This window comes from Marmota flaviventris, chromosome X, assembly GCF_047511675.1.
Source record: "Marmota flaviventris isolate mMarFla1 chromosome X, mMarFla1.hap1, whole genome shotgun sequence".
NCBI classification, from domain to species: domain Eukaryota; kingdom Metazoa; phylum Chordata; class Mammalia; order Rodentia; family Sciuridae; genus Marmota; species Marmota flaviventris.
In genome coordinates this window covers 135,038,678-135,050,229 of record NC_092518.1, presented here as the reverse complement: position 1 = coordinate 135,050,229, position 11,552 = coordinate 135,038,678, and the positions used below count along the sequence as shown (strand labels likewise).

Genomic DNA, 11,552 nt, shown 5'->3' with positions numbered 1-11,552 from the left:
ATATGATGCAGCTACCTCACTTCTGGGCATGTATCCAAAGGAAATGATTATGAGCACACCAAAGAGATCCTAGCATGGTCTTGTTTATTGCTGCATTATTCACAATAGCCAAGATATGGAATCAACCTAGATGCCCATGAACAGATGAATGGATAAAGGAAATGTCATACATATGTGCAATGGAATACTATCCAGTCATAAAAGAATCCTATCATTTGTATAAAATAGATGGGATTAGAGGACATTATGTTAAGGGAAGTGCATCAGATAGAAAAACAAGTACCACATGTTCTCCCTTGTGGATATTAAGACCAAAATTTAGGTGAACTGTTGATTTATCAGTGTTATTTCTAGAATGGATTTCATTCTAACTGTCCTAGTCAGAAGGAAAATTTACCTACTCAGTATTGCTTTGATTTCAATATGGAGAATCAAAGGAATTCTCTATGTTTCTGAAGTATAGTTACCAAAATTATCTAAAAAAGTTTAGAAAATGTGAGCTCATGTTGTAGCTTGGGGGAAAGATCTACCCCACTAGATGGTTGACAGAAGCCCTCCCTCTCTGTAACATGTTCCCATGCTAGAGAAAGGGGCCACTTCTGTTTCATGAGATGGGATAGAGAGACAATATGAAGTAGATTTTCACACAATATTATTCTGCTGATACGAAATTCTGGTCGCCAAGGTGGCAGATATGTTCTTAATCCCAATGCTGTCAAATTTAAGCCTGGAGCCCCAAGAGACGAGCAGTATTTAAGACATCATCTCTTGTTAAGTAGCAGCCACACAGTTGGCGATAGCCAGTGAAGGATTCCCTGCCATGTAGGACTCTCCAGTTGTCTATAAATAGGACCTGTGAATGAATAAAAAGAGAAAACATCATCAGAACAAGGGCAAACCCAAAGAACCCTAAATCAGAAGAGATCATTTAAAAAGCAAAGCGTTAGGTGGTTCTATGGTTATATTCTGTGCTATATTTTTATTTTTAAATTAAGCAGACTTTTGGAAGCCCAGACGGGTGTAACCCTGTAGCAGGATAAATGGAAGTTGCAAAGGCAATAGTAGGTAATAAATGGGCCCTGCACTTGAGGGGTTTGTGTTTCTTGAATAATTGTCCTCTTTTCAAAGCAAATCATGTAATTCGATTCTTTCGTTTTCTTTTCTACTTCTCACTCTATAGTTTTTCAAAGGGTTAAGCTATTTTATTATTATTTTTTTTTTTTTTTGAAGATATTCTCCATCCAGAGGAAATAAAGATGAAAAAGAAATGGAATCATGAAGGTGGAGGGACTCTTAGGGATCATGCAGTTAAAACCCCTCGTCATTCACATAGAGTCACAGATGTCAGAGATGGGGTGGGTCCTGCTCCCAGGTCATTCAGTGGGTGAGTGGCAGGACCACAGCCAGCACCTAGGACTTTTTTTCCCCTCTGTTTCCTTTGCAACAACACGACACATACTAAACAAGTACCATTATTGATTGATTTGTTTATTTTTATTTCCATTTTTAAAATTTTTTTGGTACTAGGGATTGAACCCGGGCTGCTTTACCACTGAGCTCCATCCCCAGCCCTTTTCATTTTTTTAAAGGATTTTTTTTTAACCTTTGTTTTACTTATTTTTATGTGGTGCTGAGGATTGAATTCAGTGCCTCACACATGCTAGGCAAGCGCTCTACCACTGTGCTACAACCCTAGCCCACCAGTTTTTAAATTTTTGAGACAGGGTCTCACTAACTTCCTGAGGCTGGCCTTGAACTTACAGTCCTCCTGCCTCAGCCTCCAGAGTCACTGGGATTACAGGTTTGTGCCACCATGCCTGGCTTTCTTCACTGCTTCTGTGTAACAAGCTTATTTGATATCTTTAGAGTTTAGGACATACCCTCCCAGGCTTTAGTTTGACCCAAAGCTCATTCTCAGGTCTCCTCAACTCAATTGTTAGAGTCCGGTGTGCTGTATACCAACGATGAACGACATCATAAGGCACAGTATTGATGACAGCTCGGTCATAGTTGTTGTACCTAACGTGGAATTGTGAGAAAGAAAGATCTCAAACACACAAATAGAGACATCTGCTGTTTATTGAACTACTTTATATAATGGTTTTCTCTGCATTCACTACTTGTTCTGCAGATGAGCTGACAATATGTCAACATTCTCTTAGGTGCACAGGATTGGAGAGAGGGGCTCTTCTGCCTGCTGATCATATTTTGTTTCTCTCTGGAGAACCTGGGGATAGGGGATAGAAGTTAAGTTCCAGTTGTTTTTTCCCCATCTTAGGATATGATGTTTTATCTAAAGCATATTTCATAGAGCACGTCCTTATTGGTCAAAGCTCATGGAAGCATTGGGGAAAGATTTGAGCTTGCCCCTCGTCAAGCTGAGATAGGCATGGTAGGCTGTATTAACAAAGGTTTCTTTTCAATGACTTATAACTTCTCATATATCTCCCTTTGTGAGAGAGATGCCAGCTATAGTAGCTACTGGGCAGTTCACCCAAAGATCTTAATTAATTCATTAAATACTAACATTTATATGAGCATGTGCTACAAGCTAGTAAGTGTGTTTAGGCACTAAACACACAATGATGAACATGGCAGACATGATCCCCTTATGTTCTCTCGAGGAAGATAAACGATAAACTAGAAATAAATAAATATATAAATAATTTCAGCTAGTTGCAGATGGTAGGAAGAAAAATTGGTGTTATATGTTTAAGCATGCCTGGGAAATCTATTTCAGATGGAGTGCTGAGTGAAGGATTTTTTGAAGAAGTGACATTGGAGCTGGTACCTGTATGATGAGAGACCAGCAATTCAGCCAGCTGAGGGAAGAACATTCCAGGCAGAGGGAATAGCAAGTACAAAGCCTTGGGGTAGAAAGGCATTTTATTGTGTTTGCAGATCAGCAAGAAGGTCACATGGCTGGTGGTGAGTAAGCAAGGGGAATAACAGTGGAGGAAGTGATACAAAGGAAATCGCCAGGGGTCAGATGATGTGTAACCATGCAGGCCACAGTGAGGACTTTGGATTTTTTGTGAGCACCATGGGAAGCCAGTGGAAAACCCTAGCTGAGATAATGGATTTCTGTTTTGGCTAAGGCAAATTAACTTTTTTTTGAAGTATAACACATACACACACACACACACACACACACACAAAAGCAGACAAATAATGATGAATTTCATGATGGGATCATATCTCTATCGCTACCATCCATATAAATAAGTAATTAACTAGAAGCCCATAACCTTTCCTCATGGCCCTCTCCAGTCACACTCTTTCTCCTACCCAAGGGTAACTACTATCCCAACTTATGTTGCCAAAGATAAGTATTTGCTGTTTATGAAAAACAAAACTTTATATAAATGGAATCATCATATCTACTACACACACATTGACATCTATATGTTTCTACATGCATCTTCATACATTTCTACATATCTAGACTGTTGTGTCTTGTTTCTTTCATTTAATATTAAAGGGCAGCATTGTTCAGCAGTCATTTATTCATCCTTGGTGCTGTATAGCATTTGATTTTGTGAGCACAGCACAATTTATTTATCCATTGTCCTGTTGGTGAATATTTGAGTAATTTCCAGTTTGGAAGCACTACAAATACTACTGCTTTGAACATTCTATTCCATTGTCTTTTGGTGAACATCTATATTCACTTCTGTTTGATATAATCTTAAGAATGGAATTTCTGGGTCATAAGTATGGGTATGCTCAGCTTTAGCAGACACTGCCAAAGATGTTCTTTGCAAAGAGAAATAAACATCCAATGGTTCTCTTCTTGGGTATCAGACAGTGTTTATTGGTTTTAGTACATAGCACAATCAAAGCCAGTATTCTTAATTTTCTCGTATGTAAAATGAGCATAGTAACACCTGCTTAGTGGATCCCATAGGGATACTATGAAAATCAAATGAAAGAATGTAACAATGCTTCCTCCCAGGCTTGGAGGAGCTATGCCCAGAGGGAGAATAGGGTGTGGAAGCATAGTCTCCCCCAGAGTCTTGACCCCCCATTGTTACTTCCAGAAACTTCCAGTGCTGTGCTAGGTACTTCCACAAATATTTCATTCACTCCTTTTGACATTTCAGAAGGGAAGGTGTCATTAACTTCCTTTTACATGTAAGGAAACTTGAAAGTTAAATTAAATGTGCCACAGGGCTCATAAGTAGCAGAGAGGTTTTAAAATCAGGTTTCCCTAATAGTTTGACTCATTGTTTGTACCTGAGAACAGAAATCCAATGTAATTTCTGTGTACATTTTTTCCTAAAGATAACTTTTTTAATGGATCACAACTGCAATCTCTTGGCTTCAAATGGAGATATATAGTTTATGAACATTTTCATATGTAATATCTTATTGACCCTCTGTGTTATAATCCTGTGAGGCAAGTAGTACAGCTATTATTATCTTACTTTATAAATAAGAAAAAATAATGACAAAGCCCTGTGATTTGCCCAAGGCCACATGGAACCTAGCATTAAACTTTTTATATTAGATGATGTTGTTTTCTAAGGCCACTAGCAGGAAGCATCCAGTAAAGTCTATTACAAACTAGCAAATAGCTGTGTAATGTTCTTTTGATTAAAATAAGACTATTCCTGGGCTTTTGCACAAAGTGATGTCATCATATTATTGTGTAACTTTTTTTTTTTTTCTTTTTCCTGCTTTGATGTGAGGCAATAGAGGCCTGGGAGTGAGAGAAAGAAAACAAAGCAATAATTTATTTGATACAAAAAGCCATCCCTCTTATTAGTTGATATATTTTCCAAGTAAAGAAAGCTCAGTGATTGAGTAGAAGATGTATTTGATGGATTAGAACAAAAAGATGGCTATTTGAAGTGACCAACCAAATTGAAAAATTCTTAGTCTGAACAGGAAAAAGAAAAACATAGAGTGAGATTTACCCATATAAAGAATCTGGCATTACTAAAGAATCTATAGATGTGAAAATAATAAGAAAATATCATGAATGAATTTATGACTACAAATTTGAAAACTTAGATAAAATGTCCAAATTTCTGGAAAGAGCCACCAACTAAAGGTAAAACAAAAATCTTTGCCTGCCTCCCTCCCTCCGTTCCAGAGGGTGGTCTGTTGTTTGCTCAGAAACTCCAGGTCAGATTCAGCCCGGCCAAACAAGGAAACGGCTCTGCTACCAGGTGGCTGAAGCACACCACTCGTTCTTGAAGGTCTGAACCCCTTCCAAGTTTATCCAGGTTTATCCTTCCTTACCTATTTGGCCTCAGCCCTAGGGCACTATACAGATTTTCCTTTTGTGCTCACTATTTCTATTTTACACACTCACTATTTTGCCACAGTTCCCAATTCTTTTTTTTTAATATTTATTTTTTTAGTTTTAGGTGGACACAATATCTTTATTTTTTAATTTTTATGTGGTGCTAAGAATTGAACCCAGTGCCTCACACATGCTAGGCGAGCGCGCTACCACTTGAGCCACATCCCCAGGCCCCCCACCCCCCACCACCCCCGTTTTTTAAAGAGAGAGAGAGAGGAGAGTCGGGGCTGGGATTGTGGCTCAGCGGTAGAGCACTCACCTAGCACGGGCAGGACCCGGGTTCGATCCTCAGCACCACATAAAAATAAAGGCAATGTGTTGTGTCCATCTACACCTTAAAAAAATTTAAGAAAAAAAAGAGAGAGAGAGAATTTTTTTAATATTTATTTTTCAGTTTTCAGTGGACACAGCATCTTTATTTTATTTTTATGTGGTGTTGAGGATCGAACCCAGCGCGCCGCGTATGCCAGGCGAGCGCGTTACCGCTTGAGCCACATCCCCAGCCCCCTTTTTAAAAAATATTTATTTTTTAGTTGTAGTTTGACATAATGCATGTATTTATTTTATTTATTTTTATGTGGTGCTGAGGATCGAACCCAGGGCCTCGCAAGTGCTAGGCGAGCGCTCTACTGCTGAGCCACAACTCCAGCATCCCCAATTCTTTATATTAATATTCCCTGTTTAACTTACCGTGTAGTACGTATCTCCTAACTGGACTCACACCATCAATATATAATGTGTGTGTGCACTTGCACATGTTGTGTGCGTGTGCGCATGTTAATATATGCAAGTAGGGCTTATGCCAGGAGTGCAAGGTTGGTAGCTGAGTAAGATGTCCAGTGATCATCTGCCTAAAGGAGCCACAAATTTAAACAGCTGTTTATGCACCAAACTACCTTCACAAGAGCTAAGGAAGCCAGGTGAGACACCATATAAACCACAGTGCTAGGTTTAGTTATAATAAGATGTGTCAAAGAAGGCAGGAAGGAAAGAGTTGCCTGCATCACTCCTACCCCAACTTCAAACAGTGCAACATGGGGAGAGAAGCCTCCCACTTGGAGGAGGGAGAGGGACTTAAGTCCAGATCTTAGACTTGAAACCTACTACTAGTCCTGCCAAGGTGAAACCCAGTGCCTGGCAGAGCCCCATGATTCCTGTCCCAAGGCTAGCAGTCCCCATAAACTGAGCTGCTGGAATTGAGTTAGCCAAAGAGGCCAAGGTATTGTTTCCACTACCGCTCCTCCAGCCTTAGGCAGCAGAAAAAGTACCAAGACTCCACCTCCTGGGGAACAGGACAGAGCAACTAGCACAAGACTTTGAATTCAGTGGCTGGTCCACAGCCATGAGACCCAGCACCAGGTAGAAAACAGAGGCCTCCTATACCCAGGCCAGAGCTCTCAGATGGAGCTCTAGACCGGAACCCTGGCATCTGTGGGACAAAACTCGTTTCAGCCCGCATCACTGTCAGCTGTGGCATGATAGTTGTTGCAAGTTCAGACTATTCTTCTCAGACACTGCAAGTTCATGACAGACAACAAACCAACTGTGGATCTGGGACAAACCTGGACATGGGGCATCCTGTACTGCTGAAACATTGATATCATATCAAGCATCTTTTCTGATTACAGGGCAACAAAATTAGAAACCAATAACAAGGAAGACTTTGGAAACTATACAAACACAGAAATTAAACAACTCACTCCTGAACAACCAACGGGTCAAGGAAGGAATTAAGAAGAAAATTTTAAAATTTCTTGAAAGAAATAACAATGGAAACACAAATACCACATATAAACAAAGATGTTGTGTCCGCTGAAAACTAAAAAAAAATATAAAATATTAAAATTCTCTCTCTCTCTCAAAAAAAAAAAAAAAAAAAAGAAAAGCAGAAAAGACCTCATACAAATGACCTATCACACACCTCAAAGAAGTAGAAAAACAAGACAAACCCAAAATTAGTAAAAGGATAGAAATAATAAAGATCAGAGCAGGAATAAATGAAATTGAGATAAAATTACAAAAGATCAACAAAATGAAGAGCTGATTCTCTGACAAGGTAAACAAAATTGACAAACTCTCAGCTGGACTAACTAGGGAAAAAGAAGACTCAAATAAAGTTAGAGATGAAACAGGAGAAATTAGAACTGACACCACAGAAATACAAAGGATTTATATTAGCAAGTATTATGAACAATTATATGCCAGAAATTTGATAATCTGGAACCAGTTGGTAAATTCCTGGACACACACCTTACCAAGATTTGATCATGAATAAATAAAAAACCTGAAGAGATCAATAATGAGACTGAATCAATAATTTTTAAAAATCATATATCAAAGAAAAGCCCAGGCAGCAAGGGAAACAATCAACAGAGTAAAGAGACAACCTACAGAATGGAGAAAAAATATTTGCAAAGTATATACCTGACAAAGGGTTAATATCCATAATATATAAGGAACTTAAACAACTCATTAGCAAAACAGCAAGTAATGGATTAAAGAAGGGGTAATAGACCTGCATGGACATTCCTCAAAGGAAGATACACAAATGGCCAACAGGTATAGGAAAGGCTTAACACCACTAATCATCAGGGAAATGAAAATCAAAACCACAGTGAGATACCATCTTGCTCCAGTTAGAACGGCTATTAGCAAAAAGCAAAAGGGGACAAATGCTGGTGAGGACATGCAGAGAAAGGGACTCCTGGGCTGGAGTTGTGGCTCAATGGTAGAGCGCTTGTCTAGCACGTGCAAGGCCCTGGGTTCAATCCTCAGCACCGCAGGGAAAAAAAAAAGGAACCTCTATATTACTGTTGGCTGGTGTAAATTATTTATAGCAATTATGTAGAACAATATGGAGATTCCTCTAAAAGTTAAAAACAAATCTACCCTATGATCCAGCTATCCCACTTCTGGTTATATTTCCAAAGGAGATGATATCAGCATACCAAAGAGATACCTGTATGCTCTTGTCTATTGTTGAATTGTTCACAGTAGCTTAGATATGGAGTCAAGCTGGATACCAATGAATGGATGAATGGATAAAGAAAACATGGTACATATCCACAATGGAATGCTATTGAGACACACACATACAAACACACACACACACAAATGAAATTCTATCACTTGACACATCATGGATGGAACTGCTGGAGAACATTACGTGAAACAAGCCAGCACAGAAAGACAAATACCACATGATCTCACTTATACATGGAATCTAAAAATGTTTTAACTCATAAAAGTAGGTAGGAGATGGCAATAGAAGCTTAGGGGCAGGGTTTGGAGAGACGTTGATCAAAGAATGAAAAATCTGAGTTAGACTGGAAGACGCTGCAGAGTTCTATTGTGTAACATGGGAAGTGTAGCTAATACCAATGTATTATATATTTGAAAATTGCTATGAGTGTAGATTTTACATATTCTCACCACAGGAAAATGATAACTATGGGAGGTAATGCAGCTGTTAGTGAGCTCAGTTTAGCCATTGTACAATGTAAACACATTTCAAAACAACACGTTGTACATGACCAATATTTACAATTTCTATTTGTCAATTTAAAAATAAAGAATTGGAAAAAAAAGATGCTTGAGTGGCCAATAAGTACATGAAAAGATGCTCAACGTCATTAGTCACCAAGAGAAATTCAAATCAATACCCCAAGAAGATACCCCTCATAAGGGCTGAAATTGAAAGGCTGAGAACATCAAGTATTGGCAAGGACATGGAGCAGATACAATTCTCATACATTGTTGGGGACAGTGGTAAAACTGCTTTGGTAAAACTTGTTGTAATTGCTTATGAAATGAAACACTCATAGGTTCTGTAACCCACCAGTTCCACTCCCAGGTAATTATCTTGAGTGAACTGAAAATATATATTCACAAAATCAGTTTTACATGATGTTTGTTTATAGCAGTTTTTATTCATAATGTCACCAGACTGGAACAGATTAGGCTTGTTCAAATATAATTTCACTGTATATCTAATAGCAGTCTAATATCCAAAACAGAAAGTTACAACGCAACAAAAACACTACATTTCACTAAAAATGGTGGGCTGGGTTTGTGGCTCAGTGGTAGAGTTCTTCCCTATCATGTTTGAGGCACTGGGTTTGATCTTTAGCACCACATAAAAATAAATAAATAAATATAAATGTCCATCAACAACTAAAATCACATTCAAAAAGTCAGCTTTTAAAAAAATATGTGTAAAGTATTTTAATAGATATTTCTCCAAATCACAAATACAAGTATCCAAGAAGTATATGAAATGATATTCAACTTCATTATGGAAAATAAAATATAAAAATCATGTGGTACCACTTCATACTGATAAAGATAGGTAGTATAAAATAAAACAAAGCCAGTCAATAATGAGTTTTATTGAGGATGTGGAGACATTTGCATCCTTGTATCCTGCTGTTGAGAATGCAAAAGTGTAGAACTGTATGGCAGTTTCCAATAAGGTAAATATATATTTACTGTTTGGCTCAGGCTTTCTATTTCTAAAAATATGTTCACCCAAATACTTATACACAAATATACATAATAGCCTTATTCACAGCTGTGAAAAGATGGAAACAATCAAAATGTCTGTCTATTGATGAGTATTTTTTAAAAATGTGGAATATCATTCAGTCATGAAAGTGAATTAAGTACTGATTCATGTTACAATAAGGATGAGCCCTGGAAACATTTTGAGAAGAATAAGAACACAGACACAAAAGGCCACTTATTCTATGATTCCTGTCATGTGAAATGACTGTAGTAGGTAAATCCATAGAGACAAAGTAGCTTAGGGGTTGCCTGGTTCTGCTGGTAGTCACAGGATGGCTTACAAGTAGGAAAATGAGATATCATTCAGTTGATGGAAATGTCTAAAGTCAGATTTTCATGATGGCTACAACTGTTGATAAGTTTGCTAAGAATCCTTGAAGTGTACAGTCAAAACAGGCCAATTTTATGGTATGTAAAAGATATCTCAAAAGAAAAAATTGAGCCGGAGGCGGTGGCGTACGCCTCTAATCCCAGTGGCTTGGGAGGCTGACTAGGAGCATCTTGAGTTCAAAGCCAGCCTCAGCAAAGATGAGGCCCTAAGCAACTCAGTGAGACCCTGTCTCTAAATAAAATACAAAATAGAGCTGGGGATGTGGCTCAGTGGTCAAGTGCCCCTGAGTCCAATCCCTGGTACCAAGAGGGAAAAAAGAAAAAAAAAAAAAAAAAAACCACAACTAAGAACATCCTAGGAAGCAAAGAAAAAAAAAAAGGTCATCTCTTTGATGATTTGTGAGTGACCATGCAGAGCTCCTTAGGCTACCGTCTGTTGTGGCACTGCTGACTGTGATTGGGTAAGTGGTTTTCTTCTGAGGTCTGAGAGTGAAGCAGTGATTTTGTATTTTAAAATTTAAAACTTTAAAAATAATATTGCTGGTTTGAAATTTGGAGTAGTGGGGTGGAGAAACATGGATTTGAAAAATATTCAGCATGTGGAAGTGACAAGATTTTATACTGATTACATATAGACAGTGGAGGTGAATGAAGATGCCTTATACTGAGACTGCTTGAAGTTGCATTCCTGGCACAGAGCAGACATTTGTTGATTGTCTTTGGAGTAAACAAATAGGGTATGATGAATAGGGTAAAAATAGATGAGCAGAATAAAAAACATGGCTAAACAAAGCAGTCACCCGTTCTTGCCAAATGGCCAGTCCTAAACACACCCTGAATGCTGGTCAACAGATGTCCTGCACGATTTCCATCAGACCATTTGAGAAATTATCAGGCCTCTCCCTCACCCAGAAAAACACTCACTATATATCAGGTCCTCCTTGCTAGAACCTGCAGGTGTGGCACAGGCTTCCCCAAGAGTCTTATCCTACGAATTTATGTGTGGTGCAATGGCAGGTTCATGCCCAGACCATATGAGCATGAGGGACATTTGGCCTTGTAGACAGAGGGTCACAGCGGTAGCCAGTCAGTTGATCTGTTTGGTTTGGCTCCAAGCCCCCACCAAAGAGTTTATTAACTCACCACCCCCCAGCTTTGGCAGATAGAAAATACAGCTGTCAGAAACATCTTAAACATGGAGTGATTGGTTTGGATGTTTTACTGCCTTCTCAGAGTTGACAAGCACAAATGCAGAAATACTCATCATTCTTGGTACATACACCAAAACAAGGAAGTGATTGGTCTCAGTTCACACTGCCAAGAAGTGAAAAAATGGGAGGGGCATACT

The 11,552-nt window shown here is 38.6% G+C and overlaps 1 long non-coding RNA gene across 1 annotated transcript; it reads right to left on the bottom strand.

Annotated features, from left to right (window-relative positions):
* Positions 1-67: 67 nt before the first annotated feature.
* Positions 68-3,636, bottom strand: LOC139703373 (uncharacterized). The gene is made up of 2 exons (XR_011705747.1): positions 1,881-3,636; positions 68-853 (listed from the first exon to the last, which is right to left on the bottom strand). It is a non-coding gene; the product is annotated as an uncharacterized lncRNA (long non-coding RNA).
* Between the last annotated feature and the right edge of the window lie 7,916 nt (positions 3,637-11,552).